The sequence below is a fragment of the Bison bison genome, unplaced genomic scaffold (genome assembly GCF_000754665.1).
Source record: "Bison bison bison isolate TAMUID 2011002044 unplaced genomic scaffold, Bison_UMD1.0 scf7180017864310, whole genome shotgun sequence".
NCBI lineage: Eukaryota > Metazoa > Chordata > Mammalia > Artiodactyla > Bovidae > Bison > Bison bison.
The window spans coordinates 2,561,727-2,583,836 of NW_011494882.1; the positions used below are offsets into that span (position 1 = coordinate 2,561,727).

At 41.4% G+C, this 22,110-nt stretch overlaps 1 protein-coding gene and 1 pseudogene across 4 annotated transcripts in view; one reads left to right on the plus strand and one right to left on the minus strand.

The window, feature by feature from the left end:
- Positions 1 to 22,110, plus strand: part of TBC1D1 (TBC1 (tre-2/USP6, BUB2, cdc16) domain family, member 1) — a 227,872-nt gene that overhangs the window by 47,910 nt on the left and 157,852 nt on the right. The gene's annotated exons all lie outside the window — the stretch shown is intronic.
- LOC104997575 lies at positions 5,646 to 10,351 on the minus strand (annotated as a pseudogene).

The window sequence follows — 22,110 nt, forward strand, 5'->3', positions numbered from 1 at the left end:
AATAAAATACTTTATTGGCTGAATGAATGGACAAATTCTGGGTCACAATTCTTGGCTCCAGGAATCAACCCTGGCTGACATAAGCAGAAAAAGAATTTATTGAAAGGATATAGGATAATTCTCAGAATCAACATAAAGACCAAGATAATCCAGCCTCACAAATGAGCAGCAACCAAGGGGAGCCAGGCAGGCAGGACCATGGCCAAGGTTGTAGCACAGGAATACTTGCTAAGGACACCACTCTGACACCCCTGCTACCAGAAGCCAGTGTCCGCCACACTCCCACCACTGGCTGTGAGCTGTGGCCCCGCTGGACTTCAGTGACACTGCCCTCCTTATGAGTCGATCTCACTGACCCTATGACCTGAATTTACCCCTTCGAGGTTCAGATCCCAGACAGGAGTGGTTGTCTGGCAGAGCCAACGTTGATTGCCAGAAAGGGAGAGAGTGTGAATATTTGTCCCCCGTCAGCAGAGGGGGCCATGCTGCCACCTATTTGAGAATTTCTCCCTAAATAAGACAGTCATTTGATGCTAGGCAGCCTAAAAATGCTTTATGTCCAATATGGGAGGGCTGGAGAAAAAAATTCAGAACCAAGGAAAGTATTTTTTCATTTAAAACATTTAATTATAATAAATGCTAATTATAAAATTTCAAATAATTCAGATATGGGTAAAGTATAAAGTGTTAAGTCCCTCTACTTCCCAATCCCCATTCTATACCAAGATATAACCACACTTATCAGTTGGAAATAGGTTCTTCTTCAAGAGACTTCTTGGATCAGAATTGTTTCTTAAACTGTACAGGGTTGGACTTCATCATTATGAAGTTGCTTAGAATTTACATGTAAAGCTTATAGTCAGATATTTTTTACTTGGACTCTTAGTCTGGGTTACGTGGCATTGCTGTGGGTTCATATTCCTGGAGAGGGGCTACCTGCCTAATGAAGGGTAAGTAATTTGCTTTGCTTGTGCTTAGTTAGTTATTACTGGGAATATTTCTTGCTTGGGAGGAATCAGGGATGTAATGGGGTGTGTCATTATGGTGGGTAAGCAAAATTTGGGCTTTGTTGGAGAGAAGGTACTTCTGCTTTTGACCAAGTTTTGTTACTCACCAGGGTTCTTGGCCTTCTTAATCAATAGAAGTTGATTAGAGGCCAGACAAGAAATTCAGCGAAGGTTTATTGGGGCCCCAGCTTCAGAGGGAAGGAGAAGAAACAATAGGTTCCCTTGCTTGTTTTCTTACTGTGGGGAGCAAGCTGGTTCCTTATATGGGGCGACGGTAGGGTGTGTCCAGGGGTCGGGCTGGAGGGCTGCCTTGGGTGTTTTGTCCACCTCTTAGGTGGTGTTATGTGCAGGGGGCATGCAGAGTAAGTAGCCTGCTTTACTCCAAGCTCTTCAGAAGTGGCTGTTGGGCTTTTTGGTCTCTTTGTATCTTTCATCCAGAATTTGCCCTAATAGCCCATGCCTGCAGTTATGGGCTGTAACAGTTCCGTACAGTTTCTTTGTATTTTGTCGCTGGTGGGGAGATGTGTCCAGGTGCAAGCACTGCAGCATTGAAGCATGGGGTCCCAGGTCCCAGCCTGTCTCAATTTGAGGGCCAAAGGAACGTCTTCCTGTTCAGGATGTCGCTTGCAGAGTGTTCTGTTCTTAAGAAAACAAAAATTTTGATGGGTCTTAACTAAACTTATTGTAGTAATCATTTATCTATCTATCTATATTGAAATCATTTGTATACCTTAAACATACAATGTTGTATGTAAGTTATATTCAATATAGTTGGAAAAAAGAAAAAATTAAATTTTCTCTAAAAAAACCCAAAACCCAAATTATCTGAAATAGTATTTTGCTGATTTTAAAGAAGCAAAGTTCTAGAACCAACCCATTCTCAACTGACCTCTAGGGAAGTTATTCTGGGCATGTAGCTGTTAATTTTCCTTGTTGGGTTGGTGGTTGACTGGTCCATAACTCCAGGAAGGGGTTGGCCAAGCAAAACTAAGACTTTTATATGTCAGACAGTTACACACAAAGACAGAGAATTGGGGCTCAAATAAGTGATTTGAATTTTAACAAAGTGAGACTGGTTTTTTAAAATCTTACTTGTAAGAAATACATTAAAAAATATGTTAAAATTGTAAACGAAATAAAATACTTAAGTGCATCTTAATAAATATATCTCAGGTTGTTGCATGGCTGACCCAAATTGGTCATCGAGTTTGGTCCCAAAGTAAAGCCTTGGGCTGGTATTCAGTGTGGTCTCGGAAGAACCTAGGAGCAAAAGCCAGCACCCTGGTCCAGCCTGCTTTGCTCTGTGTTGTCATAGGTTTACTGCTACAAAAGATTACGTATGTAATTTTTGAACCCTGCCTTATGCTTCTTCCTTACCAAGCAGTCCACAGTGTTTCTACGAAAAAGGGAACAGATACCAAAAGATTATAATGTGACATCCAGGATTCCCATACAAAGCCTTTATGTAAGTCTAAACTTAGGTGCTATGTAAGTCTAAACTTAGGTGCTATATTGGTACCTAAACTGGTAGCAGTTCTATTTCACAGTTGTGAAATGGCATACATTTTAGGTCTTTTGGATAGAATCTGGTGAACAGATATGGGCTGAAATTTTTAAATGTGGATTCAGTGAGACAATTTCATCTTGGAATTACAGCCAAAAAAAAAGTCAGCTGTGATTCATTTGGAAACGTGGACATTTTGAGTGTTGACAACAAAGACAGGCCTTCATTAAAATTATAATTTTCCAACGTGTCTACAGTGAAGCTGGAACAAATATGACACAAAGCCATAATATTTTGTTTATGCCAAGAAACACTGGCTTTCTAAAAGAAGGTGCCAGTTAAAGTGGTAACATAAAGATAGGTGAAAGTGATACACTTCGATATCTTACTTTGAATTTAACTGGCGCTTGCTTTGGTGTCTTGACTGTTATACAGCCAATCTAAATAGATTAGAAACGTTGGAAAAGCCCATATATGAATCTGTTAAAACAATCCCTTTGTTTCGTCTGAATAGGAAGGAAACCGGTCTGTCATTTTGCCAGGGAGAGGCTAGACCATGACTAGGGCGTTGAAGGGTCAAGGAAAAGAATTAGAGGCATTGGCACAGAAGGAGGAAGTCGAGTTGCTGTGGCTGCAGCGGGAGCCGTGGAGGGAGCAGGGGGCCAGTGCTGTCTGGAGAGGGTGTGTGGAGTGGAAGTTGTGGTGTTGCCAAAGCTAGTTGTCTTCTCAGCCCACGAACCACAAGCCAAGTGTGCTACCAGGTTTTTGTAAACTTTCAGTACAGTAATAGGAATCTACATGAGAACAAAAACACATGTCTCCACAAAGCCTTGTGTACCAATGCCCCTAGCAGCTTTGTGTGTGATATCCAAAAATGGAAAACAGCCTAGAAACTCAAAACAACCCGGATGTCCATCAACAGGTGGCAAGTAAAATGCTATTCACAATAAAAAGGATGCACATAGCAGTGTGGAAAACCTCAAAATCATTTACTGAATAAGACAGGCTCTCCCCTCACTGATAAAAAGAATATATGCTCTATCATTCCATTTATATAAAACCCCCAAAATGCAAACTAATCTTTAGTGAAGAAAACAAATCTGTGGTTTAGTGGTTGCTTGGGGATAGGGCAGAAGGAGGAATGGGTTGCAAAGGGGCACAAGAATTTAAGGGGGTTATGGAAATATTTGGTAAATTGCATTGGTTTCACAGATACGTTCCTATGTCAAAACATATCAAATTATTTGGTCAGCAATCGGGGAAGGGCCTCATGACCCTCAGCTAGAGAAGACAAGATATAATGACACTTAGCAAGAGGGGAAAGTGGACTTTATGGTTATAAATTAACAGACTTCAAAAAGGGTATTTGAAAGGGATGTTCAAAATAAATATTTTAAAGAGCTCAGGGTATCTGCTCAGTAAAGCACTTAGGACCTGTAAAGTGGTTATAGTATTTGTCCAAGAGCAGTTAAGTACTGAAGATCTAGAAAGAGATCACAGTCTTTGTCTAGACAAGCAAGGCAGTAAGTTATGAGTTTTAGCTTTCAGAATATTAACATGAAGTTCAGATTCAGATGATAATGGATATGTACTTTACCATGCCACCCTGCTCTGCCGGGACACAAATCTACATATTATACCTAAGAGTTCTCAGACTATGAATGATCCTTTCATTGGATTATAACTGTTCACCATTAATGTAGTGGAATTTGAAGGAAGAGGAAGGTGGGAAAGATTTACCTGGAAAACAACAATGCTAGCAGTGTTGGCAAGGCTGAGACTGTCACAGAGCCTGTGGTTACTTGTCGCCTGGTGGCTTCCAGCTCATACCAGGGGCCCTGAGATTATTCATACCAGTGTCCTCACACTGTTCTTTGAGATTTTTGTTTTGGTCTTTGCTGAATCAGTTGTGGGTGTCACAGGGTAGTTTTATTTATTTATTAATATTTATTTTTAAAATTTTATTTGAGTGTTCCAGGTCTTAGTTGGGGCACACAGGATCTTTGATCTTCACTGTGGTATGCAAGATCTTTAGTTGCTGCATTTGAGCTCTCAGTTATGGCATGTGGGATCTAGTGCCCTGAGCAGGAATCAAATCCAGACCCCCTGCATTAGGAGTGCAGAGTCTTAGCCACTGAACCACCAGGAAAGTCCCCATAAAGTAGTTTGGATTTTCACTTTTACAATGTGTGACTTTAAGTTCTGCTGATTTGGTGGGGGAAGCGGGGTAGTGAGGGGCAAGGGAAAGGTGATATTCTTGTGCAGAGTCATTGGTAGAATTTGAATAAAAACCTCCATCTCTGGAGTCCTGCTTTTTCAGTTATCCCTGATGTCCTTGTTTGCACAGATTTTGTGATGGTGTTGGCTTGATTGGGGCGGCAGATAAATTATGCTCATTTACAGTGGAAATCAAAGCATATCAGCACATCTGATTGATGGTGTGCAGCCGTCATGTGCTGATTGATGTGCCGTCTGTGACAGCTGCGGTACTCATCTCCTTCAGCCTTCTCCTATCCCGACACTCGACATAACTTGCATTCTAATCGAGTCACTGAAGGCCTCTTCTGGCAAGTATGGGCCGAAAGGTATGAATGTTAAATTTCAGAGTAATATTTTTTAAAAATACATGGTGCTATGAAAAGCGTATTGATAATTAATGAAATAGAATCAGGTAGGAATTTCTTGGAGAGATAAGAGAGAGATGGTGTTTGTAATCTGAGAGTGAGCATGAAAAATTCTTATGAGCTCAGTTTCAAGCTGATGCATATTAATATCAGAAGATAAAAAATTTGTCGAAGTGCCATGTGCAATTAAACGTTAATCAAGGAGAGACACATGCATGTCATTACTGGCAACAGAACACTGTTTATGTGGTTTTTAATTTCCACGCTACTGAAATGGAACACAACCATAATATAATATATAAAATCTACCAGGGAATTCAACAGTTTTGCAATTAAATTTCAAGTCTTTCAAAATCATCTTGTCTATTTAACAAGTCGCTGTAATTGTTTAATAATTACTTGAATAAAAGACCCTGCTGCTGCTGCTGCTGCTAAGTCGCTTCAGTTGTGTCCAACTCTGTGCGACCCCATAGACAGCAGCCCACCAGGCTCCCCTGTCCCTGGGATTCTCCAGGCAAGAACACTGGAGTGGGTTGCCATTGCCTTCTCCAGACCCTAGAGAAATAAAATACCCTAGAGAAACATATATGGGAGTAAGTGCAAATAAAATTAATGAGTGAAAAAAGTGACCCAGGCTGATGGGTGGAATAGTGGTAAAATCTACAGGCGCTCCTTCAAGTAAAGGATGAGCATGAGGCAGGCCCAGGAGGCTTTTCGTATGTGTTAAGAAGTTTGGATGGTTAGTGTAGTTAGCTTGGATGTGGGGAGGGACAGTGGGCAGTAAGGATAAGTTCAGGTAAAAGTAATTTAGCTGAAATTTAGCATTCATACCTTTCAACCCAGCTAAAAGTAATGGAGTGTCCAGTCTGTAGCGGTTTACAGCCTCATTTCTCTAAATGTGGTCCTTGGAAAGCAGCATCATCTGGGAGTCTGTTATTGAAGCAGAGTCTCAGGCCCCACCTCAAATCTACTGAATCAGAATTTTCATTTTAATGATATTTCCAAGTGATTCATAGGCATATTAAAGTCCAATTTAGGCAATAAAGATATTTTGATATATCCTTTAATAAGAATTTGGAGGTAAGCAGTTTCAGAGTGGTTAGATCTACCACTCTGGATCATCAATAACACAGGCTTTTATTTTATTTTATAATTTTATTTATTTATTTATTTTTTAAATATATGTATTTATTTTTGGATTCAACGGGTCTTAGTTGTAGAATGGCATTGGGGCTCTAGTTGCAGCTCATAGGCTCAGATGCCTTGAAGCATGTGGGATCTTAGTTCCCTGACCAGGGATTGAACCTACATCCCCGGCATTGAAGGGCAGATTCTCAACCACTGGACCACCAGGGAAGTCCCAACACAGGCTTTTATCTCAGAATTTGGAGGTAAGCAATTCCAGAGTCACTGGATCTATATCATCAATAACGTAAGCTTTCATCTCATTACATTTTGCCAGAGTTAGCACGTCGATTTTTTTAGCCTTATTCTCAGTGACCTCATGGTTCCAAGATGGCTGCTGTAGCTCTTTGCACAAGTGAGTTCCAAACAGGAAGGATGGGACATACTTGTAGTATCTCATTGGCCAGAACAGGGTTACATGTTGACTTGTAAAATTGTAATCATTTGGGAAGAGGAATGGTATAAACATGGTTGATTTATACCATTTGTTCATTTAGTTAAAAAAAAAAAAGTGGATTGCCTGCTATGTGTCAACCCATAGCATATCCCTTGGGGCTAAGCCTGAGATCAAGAGTCTCTGTTCATTAATTGCACAAAATTAGGGTTCTGCTAGTAAAGAGGGGTGGAGGAAACCATTATTAGACAGGAATCATTGCCTACTGCTGGTAGGATAGGCCAGATTTGGAAGAGTGTTGGAAGCCATGCCAAGACTGGACTTGATCCACAGTGGTCATTGGAGAATCAAGGGAGGGTTGATGTTTTGAGAAGCAAATCTAGTCTGTGGTGCAGGTACTGAGGCCAGTAAGGAGATTTATTATGCAGTTGTTCAAGTGAGAGGTGATGACAGCTGACCTAGGACAGCGACAAGCTGTGGAATGGAAAGAAGGGATACATTTGGAAGGCCACTCCAAGACAGAAGCCATTACTTAGTGATGCTGTATGCAGGCGGTAAAAAAGGGAAGGGCTCAGAGGTGAGTCACTGAGACTTCGGCGGGATAAATAAGTTGTCTAACGGGAGTTGCCATTATAAAAAAACTATGTATTACATACATGTGATCACAAGTTACAAAGCTCTGTAACTTAGATTTTCCACTTCATGGATCGCAAACTGATTTTTGTGTTAGTACATAGAGAACTCATTCATCCCTCTTTAACTATTTTTGTATTTATTTGAAAAATACTGTAAAGCCCAAGGAATTTAAGAATCATTTGTAATCTGATAAATTTAAGAAATTATAAAAAGTAAAAAAGAAATTTCCCTCTCCATCTTGCTGCTGGAAATGTGCACCCTCCCCCAATTTTCTCCTTAAGGTAATTCAGAATACCCAGAGGTTCCAATGCACATACACACTTCTCTCCTTTCTCTTTTTCAGAATGATAAATTCGTATTAGTCTGCAGCGTGTAATTTCCACTGTCACTCTTTTCCACAAAAATCCTTGCCCTTTATTTGTCGTGTGTGGCCAGAATTCGAAGAATCCCCAGTGTTAACACAGGAGGATTCTGCCTCAAAGTTTGCACCTTCTCTTTTTCTTTTTTTGTTTTACTAACTGCTTTATAACCACAAACTACTATGGAGAATGCCCTGTACAAAACACAATAAAGGTTCAAAGATGGAGGTGTTCCCTTAGGCAAGGCTGAAGACTGCAGTCTCTGGTATTTGGAATTTAGGCTGCAGTCCTTGTTTTTGGATGGATCACTGGGTGTGTGGCACAGCCCATGCTTTTAACCAGATTTGAACAGGAGAATGGCCACTTGGCCCAGGTAGAAGTAGATGAAGTGTTTGGTTTCATGTGTCACATAACTATCGAAGTTCCTCCCCACGATGCAGTGCCAGGTGGGGTTGTACTTCTTGTCAAACTCCTTCTTGATATGGGCCGCAATGTCCTTCTCTATACTTTTCCAATGCCTGAGTAGCACACTCCACCGAGTCCTGTTGCATCTCCTCCGACATACGGGCATTCTTGATTACGGCCTTTCGGTCACACATGGTTACCAAGGTGCAGGGGCTGGCCGACTGCAACGGTCTCCTGGGGTGGGTGGGGGGCGCTGGCGAAGCTCCCACCCGCGTAGAGAGGAGGTCACTACCGAAGCCGTGGCGCATCTCCTCTTTTTCTATTCATGTGTGTATATTAAAATTTACAGCATGTGCTTCTCATGAGCTTTTAATCTACCGTGCATTTATTGTTTTGTTCATTGTCTTTCTTCACTAGGATATAAGTTTTGTGAGGGCAGGGATTTTTTTGTTTGTTTCGTTAATAGATATATCCTCACAGCCTGCACAGCATCTTGCCCAAATAGGTGCTCAATAAATATTTGTAAATGAATGTGTTTCCAGCAGATTATTCTCACTGTGCTTTAACACATTTGAAATCTCCAAATGTTTTTTTTTTTTCCCCTGTACCTCCCTTCTGTGCCTTTCCTCCTTGGAGTCGGAAAAGCTCTTTTGGAAGCTCCACGCTCTCCTTTTATTACTACGTTCTTCTGATGAGATAAATTTCATATGGTATTCTCAAGGGGGCTAACCAGTTTTAATATTTACTTAATATTAATTAATACTAATCTAGAGAAAGGGGAAGTACAGTCATGAATTCCCCCCAGAGAGGTCACTCGATGCCTGCCACAGTGAAGCCAAAGTGATTATTGTCACCTGGTCCTTGGTGTTATTGGCATCACTGCCTCTCTCCCTTGTATGCAGGCCCAAGCTGACCAAATGGATGTTTAGACTCCCTTTGGAGGTTGGGAGAACTCAAGCAGCTGTTGCCTTTGTGCAATCCCCATGGCCACAGCCCCATCATACAACAGGCACATCCCTTACTTTCCAAAGGAGAGAAAGAGGCAAATACATATGATCCATGACACTGGGTGACGCTTTTATCCCTCACAACCATTAAAGTAATAAATTATATCACCATTTTAGAAAGGAGGAAATTTACCTCATCACAAGAAGGTAGTAATAAAAGGAGAGAGTGGAGATTCCAAAAGAGCTTTTCCGACTCCAAACCCTGTTGTGCTTTTACCCTACACCACTTTTTCATAAAAGTTCTGAACAGATTGTTTGATGTTTTTCTTTTTCTTCATCATTACTTTGAAAAGGTTGATTTTGACATTTGATTTACATTTCCTGACAAGCCATGTATCATTTTCCTCCTCTCCTCCCTTCCTCTTACCCTTCCTTTTTAATTCTTTGCATTTATAATGGAACAGATGATAGCTTTTCATGGTGTGCTAGTGATGGTATATTTTATGGAAAATGCCAGACAAATAAAATTATAAGTAGTCACTAGTGGAAACCTACGCTGGAAAATATGATTTCAGCCATAGTTCCGTGTTTTTAAAAAGCTATTTTTGCTGATCTCTACTAAGAGTCCCAGAAACAGATGGGCATGTTTGCTGGATTTGCTGCTAGTTTCTATGTCTCCTTTTCTCCTATACATTGATGGTGACCAAGTTTACTTTTAAAAACATGCTGAGAAGAATGACATTTTTTTTTTTTCAGATTTAAGTTGTCTAGGAAAAAAATCATGCTTAAGAAAGGGTCTGTAAAATCAAAGAGGCAGATGTATCTTCTAGAAAACCCATTCTCTGATCAGGCCATTTTATCTCTGAAGCCTTCTGGCCTGTCCACCTCCCACTCCCCAGCCAATAAATGCCAAACTCCTTAGTTTGGCAGTCAGAGGCCTTGCCCATCTGGTCTCAGATGATTTTTTGGACTTTGCTTTCTAATGCCAAGATTTTGTGTTCTATTCTGCAACAAAATAAGACTGTTTATTTTTCTGGAAGAGCCCAGCTTTCCTCTTTTTTCTCACCTTTGTTTGTTTTACCTGAAGAGGTTTTTTTCCTTTTTTCCTTTGCTTAAGAAAAGTATTCCTTCCATCTCTCCTAGCTCAAATACTGCCTCCTCCAGAGAGCTTTCCTGGATTAGATTTGCTTTCACACCTCTGGACACAACCAGTCTGTCCCTTCTTTAGGATGGGTCTGGTTAAAAAAAAACCCGCCTGCCAGTACAGGATAAATGGATTTGATCCCTGGATCTGGAAGATCCCCTGGAAAAGAAAATGGCAACCCACACCAATATTTTTGCCTGGGAAATCCCATGGACCTAGGAGCCTAGCGGGCTACGGTTCATGGGATCAAAAAACAATCAGACACAACTTAGTGACTAAATGACAACAACAACAAATTTTTACTTTATTTTTGCCCAAATTTAGAGAACAGTTTTAAGGCTATTTTTTAAAAAACTGAATATGTAGGGACTTCCCTGGTGGTCCAGTGGTTAAGATTCTACTCCTAATGTATGAGGCCTGGGTTCAATCCCGTCAGGGAATGAGATCCTGCATGCCCCAACTAAGCACTTGTGTGACAGCTAAACATCCCACATACCACAACTGAGACCCAGCACAGCCAAAAAGAAAAAAGAATGGGTAGCTATATTAGCTGTTTGGTCGTAAACCCTATTTGCATGAAGCTGTATTTAGACATAAGAAAACATTTACATAAAGTATCTTAGAAGCAAATCTTGTAAAAATAAAAAGGAGCTGATACAATAAATCGTAAAAAAAAAAAAAAAAAAGAATGTCAAAATATTTTGAATGAAAGCAATTAGCAAAGGTTCTATTAGTGGTACAGTGGTGCAAGGTGGCAGATGGGCAGCCTGTAGACTTTAAATTTGTCAACCATAGTGTTTGAAGCAAAGCAATTCCATTTGAATGCCTTCGGATTGGCATGTACACTCTGTTCGCTAGCCTCCCCACTCCCTGTTGCCTTCCACCTGGCGTTTCACATTTATACACATGCTGCCTGACCTCTAATGGTACTTGAGTTCACATGCTCCATGTTGCTGTTTAATCAGTCACTCGACAATACACCAGGTCCAGATCATGACTCTCACTTCCTAGCTAGTTGTTTTGGGTTAGAAGTAAGAGTTCTATTAATACCTTTCAATGCCTTTTGCCTTTGAAATGGGCCTTATGCAAAGAAACAGGTATATATTTGACTATAGACTCAAATACAGACACACATGTGGTGATGGGTCAAAGATTCCTGGAATGCACTGGAGAACAAGCATGTTTATCACTGAACTGAAAGAACTCCCACCAAAGCTGCCTTCAACTTACCTCTAAGCCTTAGAAACAGAAGTGACCCTTTGCTGCTATGAATCAAGAGGCTGGACTGGGTTGGAAGAGGGTTGGCAAATGGGTGTGGCCATCACCACACCTCTATATCCTGTGCCCAGACTTTACCACCTATGATGTCACTGCTGAGCCTAGACAAGGCTCTATGACTCTAACACTAAGTGTTAAATTTCTGCTCCCAATAATCAAAGTCAGCACAAGAGGGAAGTCAGGGTGAAAATATTTGGCCCTTCACAGTTAGAAGAACACTGGGGTGTTGCTTTAGCCAAAAATGGAAGACTTGGATTTAGTCAGGTTAGTAAGAAGTGAAACCGTGTATGCAAAAGTTCATTATAAATTAGGAAATGCTATAAATGCTGCTGTTTATTGATTGGTCGCCCTGTACTTTACCTAAGTATTTTTGATCACTTCAAATGCCTGCAGGATGGGTGTTACCTCCATTTTATGATTGGGAAATAGGGCTTGGATGTTAAATAAACTTGCCTGAGTCCCCAGGCTCACAGTAAGCTGTGCTGAGACCCCTTTGCAGCTTTGTCCAACCTGAGCCTGCCCACTTTGCGGCTCCCAGGTCATGCTCCAGCTACATGAGTTAGTTATTACCACAACAATTTCTGCTTTAATGAACATTCTACTTAAATATAAAGTGGGTCATGTTCCTTCTTATTCTCCCGTAGCTGTCCCCAGGTTCTACCCTGTTTCCAGACCCAGGCTCCTACTTTGGATGAGGTATGAACAAGGTCTGCTCCTGCAGAGAAATCAGGAGACAGGCAACAACAAAGGATAAAGGTGAAACAGCCAGGGTCAGGTCAAGAGCTTCCCTTGTCAGCTCTTTCCAGTCTTGCAAGAATCAGATAGCAGCCTTAAGGAGGTCCTGGAAACCAAAGGTGCTAATTAAGAGAAGATGGAGAGTGAAGTGGAATGCCGGAAAAAAAAATAGGAAACATATTTGCAACTTGGACTAACATTGATTATCTTAAATTATCTGCGTGGTTAAATAATATGCATGAATTCTCATGTTGCTTCTAATGTGTTCGAAGTTAGAGGAGCTTTACAAACAGCCTGGGATTCTATACAAAATTCTGGTATGTGTCTAATGTCAGTCTACATAACTGGAGAAGCCTACAGAGTTACTCCGTGGTTGCTGAATTCTAGAATTTAGTGAGCTTTCTAGATCAGGAGTTGGTATTTATTGCGTGTGTGAGTAGTTTTTTTGCTGCTACTAAAAAGCAGGTGGTAGTTATGTCTCTGAATATCTCATTTCACAAACAGCTAACTGGATGTGTTTGCTGAAGGACCACTTGAAGCAGCCAGAGGCCACGGGTCCAGATGCCTTCCCAACTAAAGGATGCACAAAGTTGACCTCTGGAAGAGATACAGGGTCTCAGTCCCAGACCGCCATACCATTCGTTGTAGAAGAATCACTGTGTTGTGACCTTCTGTCCCCCTCACATTTCTCCTTGGAAGTCTGTGAAGTTAAAAAATTCAAGACAGATCATAAAACACTGGAGAAGTAATTGTAAGCAGTTCCTTATTCACAGTTTTTTTCAATCTAAAGGTCATCCTTGATTTCTCTCTCTCACTCATACCCTACCGTCCATCCATTTGTAAGCCCTGTTGGTTCTGTTTCCAAAATATGTCTTGAATCCGTCTGCTTCTGTCAACTTTCACTGACACCATCCTAATCCAAGCCGCCGTCATGATAGCCTCCTAACTAGCGAACTGGTCTCTTGTTCCCATCTCTGACCCCAGTATTCCATTCTCCATTTAATGATCAGAGTGACTGAGTAAAGGATTTAATCACGTAATTCCACTACTTAACCCACCAATAGTTCCCCATTATATTTAGAGTAGATTCCAGCTCCTTACCATAGCCTTCAGGGCTTTGAGTAATCTGTCCCTTGCTTTTATCTCAAGCCGTTTGCTACCTGACTCTCCCTGTGGTACTCACAGAGATACTTTTTGCCTCCCTTTCACAGAGCCTTTGCACGTGCTTTTCTCCCAACTCGTGCTATGGCTAACTCACATGGGTCTCCGTTTTAGTGTTAATAGAAGCCTGTTGACTACACATTCTAAAATAAGTCCCTTGCCCACAAGCCTTTCTCTCACATTATCTTGTTCCCTTCCTTCATGGCCCTTAACCACACTTTGTAATTATTTATTTCACTGGTTCCCTGATATGCTTATAGCTTGTCTCCTCTACTAGACTGTGAGCCCCTCATGGGGGCTCTTGTCTGATTGGCTCACCAAGAGACTAAGTACTTACTCTTCTCCCAGAGCTGATTCCACGGTGGGTTCTCTACGTTAGTAATCTTTGTCTTGGCTCAATGGCCCACACAAGGATGCGTTTCTGTTACCTGAGGGCATAGGCTCCTGCCCATCCTCTATCCATTGCCCGCTTCACCAGAAGATCTGAATTTCATCTATGAAAGAGGATATGATATTGTGTGAATGCCAGGGCCCTGTTTTCCTGTAGGATGCATATCTCTGTGTTTCAAACTCAGAGCAAGCACCGTAGGCATATCCTATGACAAGGTTGGAAGCCCTGCTGGCATCAGAATCCTGGGGTGTTAATCTTGCCTCCTTCACTGATGGACCACAGACTATGCAAGCTATTTAACTTCCAAAATTTTACCTCTTAAAGTCATCATCAGAGACACTAAATATGTCTAAATTCTGTTTAAATATTTAATATCTAAATTTAGATGAAATTCTTAGCTTAATACATAGTAAGCACCTAAATGATATTTGTTAGAGTAGAAGTTTAATAAATATTTGTTGAATGAATGAATGAGTAACTTTCTTGGCCTATCAAACTTCAGTTTCATCACCTGTAAATAAAGAGATTTAAGAGGATGATAACTTTCCAGTCTTTGGATTTAGTTATGAGGATGTTAATAGTTGTGATAATTTTTGGTTATGTTATTACTGACTTTTTCAGGATTGTTATGAGGTATGATAAAAAGTCAAATTCTAAATTGAATTCAAGAAAACAAATTAAACAAAATTTGAACAAAAATGAAAACATTTAAAAAATCACCCTAAATCAAATGATAATCTGGTCTTTAATTTAAAGTGTGTCTGTGGTCATCATAGGGCTTGCAGCTTCTCTGAGGGTCTTTAACATTTCCAGGACAGTAGTTAATCATTTAATGTAGGTACCTCTTCAGCAATGAACGTGAACTCTTCTTTTTAAACATCTGTTTGCATATGCTGCCCTAGGCCATGAGATATGAAACCATTAAGAAAATACAAGCCAGATCCTCTGCTAAAGTCAATAAAAATCGTTTGGTTGAAGGTACCCATATTTAAGAGACTACACTCATCTTTTAACTGATTCTCTTAATAGTATTGTTTCTGAGTAATTGTCAAGTCAAACAACAATTGGTAAGAATTAATATCCAGAATATCTAATGGATTTCTACAAACCAGTCTTTTAAAAAAGACAACCCAGTAGAAAATGGCCTGACAATGTGAAGAGGCAATGAGCAGAGGAAACTTGAATAGCCATTTGACATATAAAAAGGTGGACTACTCACTAGCAACTAGGGAAAGGCAGATTAAAGGGAGAAAATAACATGTCGCACTCATTAGATTAGCAAAATTTAAGAGCTTGTTAACATCAGGATTGGTGAGGACATGAGGAAACAGGAACATAAGTATGTAGGTGGGAATGTAAATTGGCACAGTGGTTCTGCAGCAGATTACGGCCGTGTGCAGTCGCGCTGGAGATGAGAATACCCTTAACCCAGCAATGCCATTTCTAGGCATACATCATGGAATGTGCACAAGGAGACAAGTACAAGGATGTTTACTGTTATGGCAAGGAAAAAAAAAAAAGGTGGGAGGTGAGGTAAAACTTTAAATGTCCATCAAAAAGGGAAGAGAGAATTGTGTAATAATCATGCAACTTAATACAACTGAATATTATTCAGCAGTTAGAATAACACAATGTTGAATATAAACAGGCAATTCCTAAAAGAATGTATATACTATGATACCATGTAGGAAAAACTTCAAAAATCACAAAATGCTACTTTCTATTGTTTGTGGATTGATACCTATGGTATCAATAAATGAAAACATAGGGAAAGTTATACCCAGTGCAGGATGATAGTTACCTTTGGGGATGGAGGAGAAGAGCTCTAAAAGTAACATTTTACTTCTTTAAAAAAATATCTATTTTTGCTGCTGCTGCTGTTTAGTCATTGTATCCAACTCTGCGACCCCATGCGACCCCATGACTATAGTCCACCACTTTCCTCTGTTCATGGGATTCTCCAGGCAAGAATACTGGGATGGGTTGTCATTTCCTTCTCCAAGGGATCTTCCCAACCCAGGGATCAAACCCAAGTCTGTGGCTTTGCAGGTGGATTCTTTACCACTAAGCCACCTGGGAAGCCCTATGCACACACACACACACATATACAAAATATTTAAAATTATTAAAACTAGTAGTATCTACCTAAGTATCTGTCATATTATTCTATTTAATGTTTTGATGTATTTTATAATTTTTAAAAAAACACCTTAGAAAATAAGAATGCTATATGTAATAAAAAGTCCAGTATCAACGTCTACTCCTTTGCAGTTTAGCAGTTTAGGGATCGTCTTCCTCCCCTTTTATCCCCCAGTGGCTAGTTTTCAGTTGGCCTTCGGGTGTGTTCTTAAACCCTTCAGCTGTCTTAGAGGGTGCCCCCTTCCCCAGGGTTGGGTTACAGGCTTCTCTGTATGCTCTCTTAGCACCGTGCCTTTTCCTTCTAGCAGCACTTCTCACTTGGTCATGCCGTGTCCTGTTTGCTGCTTCTGTGGGCCTACTGGACCCTATGACATTCCTCTGGGCACAGGCAGCGTCTTTACTGTGGCATCCCTAGGGACAGCTGTGTGAATGTGCGCCGTAGTATTTATCAAGTGACTGTGTGTGAATTCATGGATATTTCAGTGGCTTAAGTTCCCTTGCTGTGCACATGGAGGGCCATAGTCAGATACCTGAAATCACTGTTTGTTGGGCTGAAACTATAAAGCAGAGTTTGTTGACGTCGAGGAGCTCTGTGCTGCTTTCTCGGATTTGGCCAGCTGTGGGCCCATGGAGGGGAAGGGCAGGGTGATGTTTTTCATGTAAGGAAACCTTTTTCTGGACCCACGGATATACCCAATCCAAGAATCAGGTTCTCATTAAGCTGTGCAGGGGCCACACTGCATCCCAGCTGAATTTCTTGGGCACTGGGAGGTGAGGTTCCCCAGCCCATCAGTCAGGCCAGCTTTTCACAGGAAGGACCGCTGCTCCAGCCTCCCCGACATGCAGCCGCATAATCCTCGGTTTGCCCTGGGTTCAGGTCAGGTGGCCTCGTGGGGCAGCCCACTGCAGCCTCTCTTCCTTCTTACTAACCCCTGGCCCCGCTGTACCCTCAGAAAGGGCCCTTCTCCCTCAGACTCAAAGAGAACTAGCCTCTCTTCCCTCCCTTCCTCTCTCATTCAATTGTTGATTCATTAAAATTTGCTGCCATTTCAAGCCCACCTCCCCCTAGCCTAGTTGGCACTGGCTCAGCTCCTGGCTCCAAAACTTCTGCCCTTGACAGAGCCTGTTGGCTGCAAGCTGGTAACTCTCCCCAGAACCTTTCTTGGCCAGACTAGATCCCCGAAATCTTAGAGCACAGAGTCCTGTGTTGATAGCACTTAGGGCCATTTGCTTTCTTGACATTGCAAAGACAGCCTCAGCTCTAACCAAGTAAGACCTTGGGTGAAGGATTGATTTTTACCTTGCTCGACTTCTACTTCCTTGCTTGCAAAACAATAAATAACAGCCTGCATCTTAGTTTTGAGATAATAATTAGGGTAGTAAAGTGGTTAGGTTGGCATAGTGTTTCAGCCTGTATCCTGGTTTTACCTGTTCAGTTTGCCATCAGAAGCAGAGTAATCCTGGTCCCAGCCTCGTGCACTGTAGATGCTTAGAACGATGCCTGATCCTTAATGAATGCACGTCAAAGGTTTGCTAGTGTTAGCAGTGGCCGGTAGACAGTAGACACTCCATACACATGTTCTACTACTATTGTTAGTCTTAGTCCATTCGAGCTGCTGTAACAAAAATACCACAGACTGAGTTACTTATGAACAGCAGCAGTTTATTTCTCACAGGTCTAGAGGCTGAGACATCCTAGCTGAAGATTTGGTGTCTTGTGAGAGCTGGCTTTCTGGTTCATAGACGACAGGCTTTTTGCTGTAACCTCATGTGGTGGAAGGGAAGAAAGATCACTTTGGGGTCTCTTTTATAAGGGCATTAATCCCATTCATGAGGGCTTCACCTTCACGACCTAATCACCCCCAGAGACCCTGGGGAATTTGGTTTTAACATAGCAATGTGGGGAGTATGTAAACAATTCATTCCGTAGCATTCTGTCCCTGATGCCCCCAAATTCATGTCTTTTGTAATAAATTCATTTATTACATCCCACTGTCAACTCAAAAGTCCAAAGTGTCATCTGAATATCACCCAAATCAGACATGGGTGATATTCGAGGTATGACTCATCCTGAGACAAATTTCTCTCCAGCCATGAACCTGTGAAATCAAGCAAGTTATGTGTTTCCAAAGAACAGTGATGGGACAGGCATAGGATAGACAACGCTGTTTTGAAAGAGAGAAATCAGAGAGAAGAAAGGGGTTGATAGGGCCCAAGTAAGTCCAAGATACCAGGCAAACTCCATGAGATCTAAAGCCTTAATGCTTTAGAACAAGCCCCTTTGGCTTGATTCTCTGCCCTCCAGTCCCACTGGGACAGAGGTCTCACCTTCTGGACACAGCGGGGCAGAAGTTCTGCCCCTACAGTTCTGCAGGGAGAGGTCTGACCCCCCAGGCTCTGGGAGGTCCAGCCCCCAGGGCTTTGGAGTTGTGAGGGTTCATGAGAATATATGAAAACACATGGCATGTAATAAGGGCTCAGTGGGTGTTGTTCCTTCCTGACCCTTGACCTTGGAGAAGGGTACCTCAGACAGGAAGCAGGTGACCCCTGCCATTGTGTTGTAGGCATTCTTTTTTGTCATCTTCTCCCCTGAGGTAAGAAACTAACTGTAGGTTTTGCAAACATTCTAAGTTGGAAATTTCCAATTATGACCTTGAGATTGGGAAGCAGGTATGTTTCAGTTCTACCTTGACCCTGAGCTAAGGCTGCCAGTCACAAACCCACCATGGGCATTTAAATTAGAATATATTCCATCGCATTCCTAAGGGAAGTTTAGAAGGAACCCAACCTCCAAAAATTTACAAGGTGGGGACTTCATGCTCCCAAGGCAAGGGGCGTGGGCTCAGTCCCTGGTCAGCAAACTAGGATCCCACATGCCAAGTGGCGTGAATCAAAGATAAAATAAATTTTAAAATTATATTTTAAAAGTGCTTGCTTTGGCAGCACATACACTAAAATTATATTTTAAAAATTTACAAGGTGCAAACAGGTCCAGAAATGCAATGATAGCTGCCTGAGGTCACACAGCCAGTCGTGAGTAGGTGGAAGCTAGCTGCGCACACCTGGACACCAACGCCCTGTTCCTCCTGTTGGGCTGTCTCCAAAACCACACTCCCTGCACAGACAGAAAGGCTCCAAGGGCTGGGTGCAATTCATTCTGACCATTTAAGATGAATCCTGACCCTCATCTGAAGGTTGAATCCATCTTCACTTCCCCCAAAGCATAACCTGTACTGTGTTTGAAAAACTCCGGATGACAAGAGCCATATTTTAGGCTTCTCCACTGATACGCATTTGAGAAACGGAAGGTGATTCCAACACAAATAGAAAAGAGAAGCCACTTCCTTCTTCTTGTATCTTCTCGGCCTTTGCATCTCCTATCAAAGCCAACATGAGTGATGTACCTTCCCCAGCTGTGTGTACAGACCAGGATGCAGGTGCTGGTTTATTTTACAACCTATGCATTCTTTTGCTAAGCAGTGAGCCCAGAGAGACCTTTTATCTTTAGAGTTTTTGGAGGGGCGTGGACCTAAGAATGTAGCACGTGGATCTTAGCTTCTGGAAAGCACGTTTGTCCTGTGCACCTGAAAACTCGGCTGAGCAGAGCCAGGATTGGTATACATAGCTTGGTGGAATCTTTTTCAGAATCTCAAGCCCTGGTGAGGAAACAGATATGACTTTTTTTTTGCATGACTGTGTGGAGGTGCATGCCTGTGTACCAGGCATAGGACTCTGACACGAAGAGGCATTTTATCTCTTTCAAGGTGTGCAGTTCTGTTCCAAAATATGGGAGCATGCACACAAAACACTGAGAACATTGACAGAAAGTTTCAGTGATGTTTAAAACTTGATTTTTTTCAAAAGTTTTTAAAGAATAGTTGTAGTGGCAAAGTGCCAAAGCGTTAGTCGCCCAGTCATGTCCTACTCTTTGCGACCCTATGGCCTGTAACCTGCCAGGCTCCTCTGTCCATGGGATTCTCCAGGCAAGAATACTGGAGTGGGTAGCCATTCCCTTCTCCAAGGGATCTTTCCAACCCAGGGATTGAACCTGGGTCTCCTGCATTGCCAGCAGATTCTTTATTGGTTTTAGGTTCACAGCAAAATTGAGCAGGTGGTATTTCTCATATGGCCCCTGCCCCCATACAATCATGACCCTGCCTCCAACTGTCAGCATCCCTCACCAGAGTAAAACAGTTATAACAATTGGCAAACCTTCACTGACACACCACTGTCCCCTGACGTCCAGAATTCACATTAGGATTCACTCTCAGTGTTGTACATTCTATGGGTTTGGTCAAATATATAATGACTTGTACTCATCATTATGTTGTTGTGTTGTGTTTAGTTGCTAAGTCATGTCGGACTCTGTTCAACCCCAGGGACTCTAGCCCACCAGGCTCCTCTGTTCAGAGGATTTCCCAGGCAAGAATATGGGAGTGGATTGCCATTTCCTTCTCCAGGGGATCTTCCCAACCCAGAGATTGAACCACTGAAGGTGGATTCTTTATTGCTGAGCCATTCATCACTATAGTATCATACAAAGTATTATCACTGCCTAAAAATCATCTGTGCCCTGGTGACTCGCCCCTTCTCTCCTATCCTCAGCCCCTGGTAACCACGGATCTTTTTACTGCCTCTACAGTTTTGCTTTTCTTAGAGTATCACATATGGTTGGAATCATACAGTATGTAGCCTTTTCAGATTGATGTCTTTCACTTAGTAATGTATATTTAAGGTTCCTCCATGTCTTTTCATGGCTTCATCACTCATTTATTTTTAACACTGAATCATATTCCATTGTCAATATATTCCACAGTTTATTTATTCGTTCAGCAATTATGAAATAAAGCTGCTATAAACATTGGTATGCAGGCTTTTGTGTGAGCATAAGTTTTCAACTTAGTTGGGCAAATAATAAGGAGTTCGATTGCTTGACTGAAAGATGACACGTTTAAATGGATGAAAGTGAACAAACACATCATTTTACAAGTGGGAAGTCATTCTAATCAAGGACAGAGTAAACGGCCTTTTTGGGAGGAAAAAGGAAATTATGATTTAGTATGAGAAAAGGGGGAAAGGAAGTCTTGGTGTGATTTTTATTCACTAATATATTTGACCAGGAAGTAGGAACTGATGGTTTTTAGTCTACTTTTTAAGGAGAAACATAACTTTTAGTGTAGAAAAAGAAGTTATTTTTCAGTGTAATTAGTGCTGTACTAAGTAGTGTTTTTCATGTTCCTATTAGAAATTATAATTAAAATGTCTGAGTTGGAAGCTGAGTGTCTATGTTGAGTTGTAACACAGGGTGAGGATATCAAAAATCTTTTGACTCCAACTTTTCACTGTTTTCTTTTATGAGCTCATTGCCACTGGGTTTTTCCATGAATTTGAAACATGTGTGTGGAGTACTTTGGAAAGAAGATTATTTGCTTAAACTTTACAGACTGAGCTAAAAATAGAAAAACACTGTTTCTATTTTTGGAATGCCTTACCAGCTAAAAAGTGAACACAGTTACTGCATATATTAAGGAAAATATTGAGATGGGAACAGAAATTTAAATAGCAAAATATATTAATTTAGCTAGTTGTGACATGTCACAATGACATATTGATTGTTCTTTCTACTGAAGAGAGAACTTTGTGTCATAAAGGAAGTTTCTGTTTTAATTAGACTGCTGAGTACTGAGAGAAAAAAAGGCATCTTGAGAAAGTTCACTGATGTGAGCTTTATTCTTGGAGGGATTTGTTACTACTGTCTGGTTCACCATACAGCTCTAGAATTACAAGTTCAGTGGTTCCCTTTTTACACTGCAAGACTTAGAATTTCTAGCAGGGCTTCAGCCAGCTTTTTTTTCTTTTTTGACCTTCTGGCATAGCATGCAGTCCCTGACCAGGGATTGAACCCAAGCCTCTGGCAGTGGAAGCACAGAATCCTAACCACTGGAAAGAAAAAGAAAATGTTAGTTGTTCATTTGTGCTCAACTCTTTGTAACCCCATGGACTGTAGCCCACCAGGCTCCTCTGTCCAAGGGATTTCCCAGGCAAGAATACTATAGTGGGTTGCCAATTCCCTCTCCAGGGGATCTTCCCAACCTGGGGATCAAACCCTGTTCTCCTGCATCTCAGGCACATTATTACTGTATAAGCTACCAGGAAAGCCCTAACCACTGGACAACCAGGGAATTCTCAACCAGCTTTTAA